Source organism: Triticum aestivum, chromosome 6B, assembly GCF_018294505.1.
Source record: "Triticum aestivum cultivar Chinese Spring chromosome 6B, IWGSC CS RefSeq v2.1, whole genome shotgun sequence".
Lineage (NCBI taxonomy): Eukaryota > Viridiplantae > Streptophyta > Magnoliopsida > Poales > Poaceae > Triticum > Triticum aestivum.
Genome location: NC_057810.1, coordinates 625,703,635 through 625,712,806, shown reverse-complemented (window position 1 = coordinate 625,712,806; position 9,172 = coordinate 625,703,635).

Here is a 9,172-nt window from a genome sequence, read left to right as displayed (position 1 = left end):
AAACCAGACTATCAGACATTCGCTTCGTTGTTGAAGAGCAATGGCGCAAAAAAGGTGGAGATCGTGCTGCTCCATCAGATTCTACAGCCTGAAACATTAGCACTCAGGTCAAATGATCTGTGCTTCTATACATCTGATGGTGCTTTTATCTGGAAGGACTGTAAACTTTATGCCAACAGGCCTTTTGTTGTATGATTGGAATTTATTTTGTTGTGATACAACATTTATGATGCTGCCACAGGCTACAGTAATTACGACGCTATTTTTGTATAGTGTAGGTTTATCTTAGTAATGTATTCGGCTGAAAGCTTCGTAGGAGCCCAACATGCCAACATTCGTCGGGCCCATTCCAATTGGGCTAAAAATGATTACGGGTCGAAATTGGCATGTAGCCCACTAAAAATATCTGGGCTTAAATTAGCATAAGCTTTCAATTTTTTCTGGTAGACCTGTGCCCATAGTGGGCCTTTAACAGGCCTAAACATAATTTGGGCCCTCAGTAAAAATAGGCCGTTTACAGGTGTAAATATCTCGAGCCCATAAAAAACATGGGCCTTTAATAGACCGAAAGTGAGATTGGTCCCTGATTGTGCCAAATAACCCACTGGACTTAGCAAGCCGAAATGGTGGCCCATTTACGATGCGGATATTTGATAGGCCAAAATTCGGACAGGCCGTAAATGCGCCGACCTAATACACGGGCCTTTAATAGGCCGGAACTTCGGTCGGGCTAGATTATCGTCATTTTTATATGGGTCGTTAATGGACCCGATATGACGTTGGGCCCCATATGGCCCATGGTTTACATCCGGCGTTAACAGGCCGAAAATGACAACAGGCCGAATGTGGCCCAAATCTATAGTGCGTCTCTAACAGGCCGAATGACAGACATGGCCGAATATGACCCAAATCCTTCACGGTCATTTATGGGCCGAAAGTTTTGATGACGTGTAAATGGGCCCAAATGAAGCCGGACCTTTAACAGGCCAGAAATACACCGGGCCGTAATTTGGCCCAATTACTTAGCGGACTGTTAACGGGCCAGAAGTGACCATGGGCCGCATTGATGACAAGTTTAGACCAGGCCATTGACGGGCCGATTTGACAGAGAATATTGGGCCTTTAGCTGGGTCGGCCCATTATGGTCTGCAGAATCTTGTGGGCCTTTAGCTAGGCCGGCCCATTGTGGTCCGCAAAATCTTGTGGGCCTTTAGCTGGGCCGTCCCATTATGGTCCACTAAATTTTGTGGGCCTTTAGCTGGGCCGGCCCATTATGGTCCGGTAAATCTTGTGGGCCTTCGGTTGGGCCGGTCCATTTAAACTTTATGGGCCACTTTTGGGCTGGTCCACGTGTCAACATATCATAGGCCCATCTCGACCGTTGGATGAGTGATACCTGTGCCAACGCGGAGCTGACACGTGGATCCGCCAGCCAATGAGAATTTTACACGTGGAAAATCCCCATTGGTCGGGGCTGTTAACGGGTTATCGGATCCAAAATCCGACCTGATAGCTTAACGGTGTTCCATTACAGTGGATGCCATGTGTCGGTCACCCTTGACGAAAGCACTTCTGTGACGCGCGATTTATCGTCATGGAAGTGGACACTTCCGTGATGATAATTTTGGTAATGTCATGGAACACTTCTACGACAGCACAGGTATGACTATCTTGATTCTGTCATCAATTTGTCATGGATGTACATGCATGACAAAAAACGCGACCTACTGTGACAAACACGTATCATCACGGAAGTGTATTTTTTTGTAGTGACTTGAGGGAAAATTGCTACTTTCCGACAAAACTCTGCACTTGGAGGCCCAACAGGAGTCTACAAGAATAAAGTTGCGTACTACACATCAAGCTCTTTTCTGTCGTTGTTGCAGGGGAGGTGAGTGCTTGAAGGTATATCTTTTGATCTTGCAATTGAGTCTTTTAGTTTCTTGTTTTATCACTAGTTTGGTTTCTAAAAGAAAACTACAAAAAATGGAATTGAGGTTGCCTCATATTATTTGTCTTTATCATGTCTTTTTTGAAAATGATGGAAAGGAAAATTGTGCTCAATTGATAGAAGAATAATTCAATAAAATGTTTGGCATATAATCTTTGAATGATGAGCATGATTGCGATGTTGTTAGTATGAATTTTTTGAATATCCATGATCCTAATGATATGCAAAGTTATAAGCTTGGGGATGCTATGTTTGACGAAGATGATATTTTTAGTCCCGCAAGATTTGATGTGGAAATTTGTTATAATGATTGCATGTCTCCTATTTATGATGATTATAATGATGAAAGTGGATCTGGAAGAGTGTCAACTCTAGGTAATGATGATACCCTATTTTGGAGGGTGTTGAATCTTATTATAATAATTATGAAAGTAGATTTGGAGAGGTCATAACTTTATTTAGTGATGAATCCACTATTTTGGAAGAGCTTTCAATTGATTTTGATAACAAAGTTGCTATCTATGATGATTATTGTGATGACATGTATGCTAAAAATAATAATGATAACCATGAAACTTGTCATCATGATTTTAATGTTCAATTTGATTGTGCCAATCATGTATCTCATGATAGTTATTTTGTTGAGTTTGCTCCCACTATTATGAATGAGAAGAAATTTGCTTATGTGGAGACTAGTAAGATTTCTATGCTTGTGGATCATGAAAAGAATGCTTTGTGTGATATTCATATTGTTGTATTATTTCATGATGCTACTGAAAATTATTATGAGAGAGGAACATATGATTTTACATATCTCAATAATATCAAGTTTCCTCTCTATGTGTCGAAAGTTTTGATGTCATGCTTGTGTTTACCTTCCTATGCTAGTTGATTCTTGCTCCCATAATTTGTTTGGTCACAAAATCCCTATTCATAGGAAGTGTGTTAGGCTTAAATGTGCTACCATATGCTTCATGTTGCTCCCGTTATGTTTCAATTCTTTACTTTTATGTGAGCATCATTGAACTCATCATGCCTAGCTAAAAAGGCATTAAAGGAAAGTGCTTGTTGGAAGACAACCCAACATTTACTCCTACTATTTTAGTGTGTTAACATGATTAATTTACTATAGTAATCATGTTTTATAGATTTGTTTCAATAAAGTGCCAAGTAAAGCCTTTGGGATAGTGTGGATGATAGTTGACTTGATTCTGTGCAAAAACAGAAACTTTTGCGCTCAGTCCAAAAATTTGAAAAATTCACTGGAGCATGATTTTGATCTGAAGGTTTTATAGATGATTGATATAAAAATTACCCACGTTGTCCTAATCTTTCGGAATTTTTTGGAGTTACAGAAGTATAGTCATTATTCAGATTACTACAGACTGTTCTGTTTTTGACAGATTCTGTTTTCAATGCATAGTTTGATTGTTTTCTATAGCTTATATTAAGTGATATAAATTGTGGAGATGATAAGGTACAGTAGGAATTATGTGGAAATAATTATTAATCTTGCCTTTGACAATACCCAAATGAATGGTTTGCTCTTTATCATACTAGCCTATCTCATGAAGTTCCGTTAAGTTTTGTGTGATTGAAGTTTTCAAGTTTTGGGTGAGATGTAGATATGAGGAGAATAAGTAGTGACAAGACCCTAATCTTGGGGATACCCAAGGCACCCCAAGGTAAAATTCAAGGAAGATCCAAGAAACTATGCTTGGGGATGCCCCGGAAGCCATCCCCACTTTCGTCTTCAACATTATCGGTAACCTCACATGGATCTATATTTTTATTCGTCACATGGTATGTGTTTTACTTGGAGCATAATTTTATTTTATTATGGTTTGATTGTTGTTATTTAGGATAATGTTTTGTGTCTGTTATTTCAATAATAGTGTCAAGGATAGCCTTCACCATGCTTAGTTTGCTGTTTCAAAATAGGAAGTTGCACGCTATTGCGTGAATTCTTTAGAAAAGTAAGAATGTGATAAAATGTTGAGTTTTTAAAAAAAATAAGCAATGATATATTTTCTACATTTTGGTAAATTTTCAGAATTTTTTAAGTTAAATTAGTATGGATCCTTCTTCATCCTTTACAGTCTGTCATGTTTAGACAGATTGCTGTTATGATGCATTGTTTGCATATCTTTGCTTGTTTAATGATTCTATTTGAGGATATGAGTATTAAACGTGCAAAGGCATTTAGTATGCAATGTTAAATTATAATTTTAATGATTTGTTACCGTAGAGAATGATAAGGTTTTCCTTTGACTTATACTAACTTATCTCGCGAGCTCTTGTTGAGTTTTGTGTGGATGAAGTTTTTAAGAATTAGGGAAATTGTGATATGAGAGGAATGACACAAGAGCTAAAGCTTGGGGATTCACAAGGCATCCCAATATAATATTTCAAGAAGTCTCAAGCATCTAAGCTTGGGGATGCCCCAGTAGGCATCCCACCTTTCTTCATCAACGATTATCGGTTAGTCTCGGTTGAGCCTAAGTTTCTGCTTCTTCACACATTGTGTCCTATCCATGGTGTGTCATTTTATTTTCATTTTGCTTGTTGTTTTAATAAAATACTTAAGATCTGAAATTTTTAAATGAGAGAGAGTCCTCATATAGCTACCTATTTACTTAACTACTCAATTGATCTCCACTTATATCTTTTTGGAGTAGTTTGACATACACTCTCATGCTTCACTTATATTATTTTGAGAGTTGATAATAGTGATGACAGTTCACACAAGCGATGAAATTGGTCCCAAAGTGATGGATATTCAAGAAGGATATAATAAAAACTTTCATGTAGATCATTGGATATAATAAGTTTGATTCCTTGCAATAATTTTGCGATATGGAGATAATAATATGTGAGTTGTGTTGGTGAGTAATTGTGCTTTAGTAGGAATATTGGTGTCAAGGTTTGCGATTCCCTATGCAAGCACATAAAGTCAATAGTTATGCAATGAAGTTAAATCCTACTTATGGTGCATTATAAAGTGTTAGTTATGTTTAATGCGTGTTTATGACTGTTTTTGTTTTTTGGTCGGTCACTTCTCAATCTATTTGCTAGCCTTCATTTGTACTAAGTGGGAATGCTGCTTGTGCATCCAACTCCTAAAACCCAAAGTTGTGCCATATGAGTCCATACGTACCTATATGCGGTATTTCCATGTTGTTCCAAGTAAATTTGCATGTCCCAACTCAAATTTTCAAAATGAATTTCCGTGTTGTGTGCCCATACCGCTCATGAAGCAGCAGGGGGTGGCTAATATTTTCCATGCTAGGTATTTTATTCTCACGATGAGTGTTTATTCACTTGTCATTGCATGAGAGTGTGGCAGGTAATAGGGATGCTTAGTCCCGAAATGAAAAATACTATGATAATAAATTCCTTGGAAAGTGTTGGTATGGAAGGCACCCGTGGATACGACTAGCCATGGATTGTGAAAGAACGGTGAGAAGGAAATAAACTTTACTTTCTATTTGGGAACCGCCTATAATTTGTCTAGCATGGAAGATATTGGGAATTCTCGGTCGTTTTTGTTGGCGGGAAAAAGTATGCCTCTCAAAATAATTTTATCTCTCAATTTAAGCCTTGAGCTCTAGCACCTCTGCAAATCTCTACTTCCCTCTACGAAGGGCCTATCTATTTACTTTTATGCAATTTTTATTTTTATTATGATTCTCCATATTATCTTACAAAGCACCAACTAGGGAACACTATTGTCATACTTGTGCATGGGATGTAGCTAATATTTGAGTGTGTTTCATGAATGGGTCAATGATTGAGCATAATGGGCTAGGGATAGCTTTCTTTAGTGTTGATATTTTGAAAGACATGTTGGCTTGTTAGTATGCTTGAGTATTTATGTATTCATGTCAAATTATAGACTATTGCTTTCAATCATTCCAGTCCAAAAGTCCATGCTACGAGAAGAAAAGAGTATATGATGAATATGATAGGTAGCATTCCACATCACAAATTTTGTTTACAATTGCTACTTTATCATGATGAGTTTTATGAGAAAGAATTGATGTTATGATCCTAGGAAAAGTGATTGAAATTATCATTCATCAAACATATGCACTATGCTAGCATTCACACTTCATAAATTGTTTCTTTTATCATTTACCTACTCGAGGACAAGTAGGAATTAAGCTTGGGGTTGCTGATACGTCTCCAATGTATCTATAATTTATGAAGTATTCATGCCATGTTTGAGGTGGTTTCGTACCCTACAAAAAAATTCATTTAATGTTCTCCGCTAGATAAGAACTTTGGAGTGATTCTTTATCGCATGTTGAGGGATAGCCATATGATCTAACTATGTTAGCACTGTTGAGAGATTGCACTAGTGAAAGTATGAACCATAGGCCTTATTTTCAAGCATTGCAATACCGTTTGTGCTCACTTTTGTTACTTGCTACCTTGCTGTTTTTTATTGTTCCTACTACAAAAATCAATATCTACTATCATTACTGCACTTGTATCACCATCTCTTCGCCGAACTAGTGCACCTATACAATTTACCATTGTATTTGGTGTGTTGGGGGAAAAGAGGATCTTTGTTATTTGGTTGCAGGATTGTTTGACAGAGGCCATCTTCATCATACGCCTCCCACGGATTGATAAACCTTAGGTCATCCACTTGAGGGAAAATTGCTACTGTCCTACAAAACTCTGCGCTTGGAGGCCCAACAGGACTCTACAAGAATAAAGTTGCGTTGTAGACATCAATACCCATGGTGACAATGGGGTATTATATTGGTTCACTTGATGTATGTTTTGGCACTCAACTCATGGATTCCCGAGGTGACATTGGGGTAATCTATGCATAGGGGTTGATTCACGTTTTCGTCCTACTTTCTCTAGTAGAATCTTGGGGCACTCTTTGAAGTTCTTTGTGTTGGATTTAATATTATGAATCTGAAGTTGTTTGATGCATATCGAATAATCAACTCACGGATACTTGTGGTAACATTGGAGTATCTAGGTGACATTAGAGTTGGTTGATGTGTATCATATGGTGTTATTTTAGTACGAACTCTAGGGCTGTTTGTGACACATAGGGATGGCTCAATAGATTGATCAAAAAAGATAACTTTGATGTGGTTTCGTACCCTACAAACAATTTCATCTTATGTTCTTCGCTAGATAAGAACTTTGGAGTGATTCTTTATCGCACGTTGAGCGATTGTCGTATGATCTAACTATGTCAGCACTATTGAGAGATTGCACTAGTGAAAGTATGAAGCCTAGGCCTTATTTTCAAGCATTTCAATACCTTTTGTGCTCACTTTTGTTACTTGCTACCTTGCTGTTTTTATTATTCCTATTATAAAAATCAATATCTACTATCATTACTATACTTGTATCACCATCTCTTCGCCGAACTAGTGCACTTATACAATTTACCATTGTATTTGGTGTGTTGGGGACACAAGAGGCTCTTTGTTATTTGGTTGCAGGATTGTTTGAGATACACCATCTTCATCCTACGCCTCCCACGAAAGATAAACCTTAGGTCATCCACTTGATGGAAAATTGCTATTGTCCGACAAATATCTACGCTTGGAGGCCCAACACGAGTCTACAAGAATAAAGTTGTGTAGTAGACATGAAGCTCTTTTCTGGCACCGTTGCGGGGGAGGTGAGTGCTTGAAGGTATATCTTCGTATCTTGCAATTGAATCTTTTAGTTTCTTATTTTATCACTAGTTTGGTTTATATAAGAAAACTAAAAAAGGAATTGGCGATGCCTCATATTATTCATCTTTATAATGTCTTTCTTGAAAATGATGGATCGGAAAATTGTGCTCAATTGATAGAAGAAGAATTCAATAAAATGTTTGGCATAAAATCCATGAATGATAAGCATGATTGCAATGTTACTAGTATGAATTCTTTGAATATCCATGATGCTAGTGATATGCAAAGCCATAAGCTTGGGGTTGCAATGTTTGATGAAGATGATATTTTTAGTCCCCAAGGTTTTAATGTGCAAATTTGTTATGACGATTGCATGTCTCCTATTTTATTATTATTGCAATATTTATGAAAGTGGATTTGGTGAGGTCATGGCTTTATTTAGTGATGATTCCACTATTTTGGAAGAGGTTTCAATTGATTGTGACAACAAAGTTCCTATCTATGATTATTATTGTGATGACATGTATGCTATAAAGAATAATGATTACCATGAAACTTGTCATCATGATTTTAATGTTCAATTTGATTATGTGAATCAAGTATCACATGATAGTTATTTTGTTGAGTTTGCTCCCACTATTATCAATGAGAAGGAATTTGCTTATGTGGAGAGTAATAAAATTTATATTCATGTGGATCATGAAAAGAATGCTCTATGTGATAGCTATATTGTTGAATTCATTCATGATGCTACTAAAAATTACTATGAGAGAGGAACATTGTAACGCCCCGGATTCGATGCGCCAGGTGTCTGCCGGTTATTCACCGTCATTGCCATGTCATTTTCTTGCGTGTTGCATTTTATCATGTCATCATGTGCATTGCATTGCATACGTGTTCGTCTCATGCATCCAAGTTTTTTCCCCGTTGTTCGTTTTGCAATCCGGCGCTCCTATTCCCTCCGGCGTTCCCCTTTTGTCTCTCATTGTGAGCGGGTGTTAAACGTTCCTGGAATGGACCGAGTCTTGCCAAGCGGCCTTGGTATAGCACCGGCAGACCGCCTGTCAAATTTCGTGCCATTTGGAGGTCGTTTGATACTCCAACGGTTAACCGCGTAGCCCGAAACCCTCATTTCTCTTTGCAGCCCAACACCCTTCCAAAGTGGCCCAAAACCCAGCAAACTCCCCTCCATGCTCTCGGTCGTTCGATCACGATCGTGTGGGCGAAAACCGCTCCTCATTTGGACTCTCCTAGCTCCCTCTACCTATAAATATGTGTCTCCCCCCGAAATTCGCGGATGAAAATTCCCCGAAACCCTAAATCCTCCCTCCGCGCCACCGGACATGTCCGCCGACGGCCGGACACGTCCAGCCGCCACCTCACCCCGACGAATCGTGGTTCGCCATGTCACCCTGCCGCCGCCCGCGGCCAATCCGAGGCCGCCGCGTGGCCCCGCGCCTCCAGCCGCCGCCGCCGGCCCGCGGGGCCCAGGGCAAGCCCGCCCGGGCCCGCGCTCGCCATCCCGCGCCCCCACGTGCTCCCCGCCGCCGGCGCGGCCCGTCCGCCG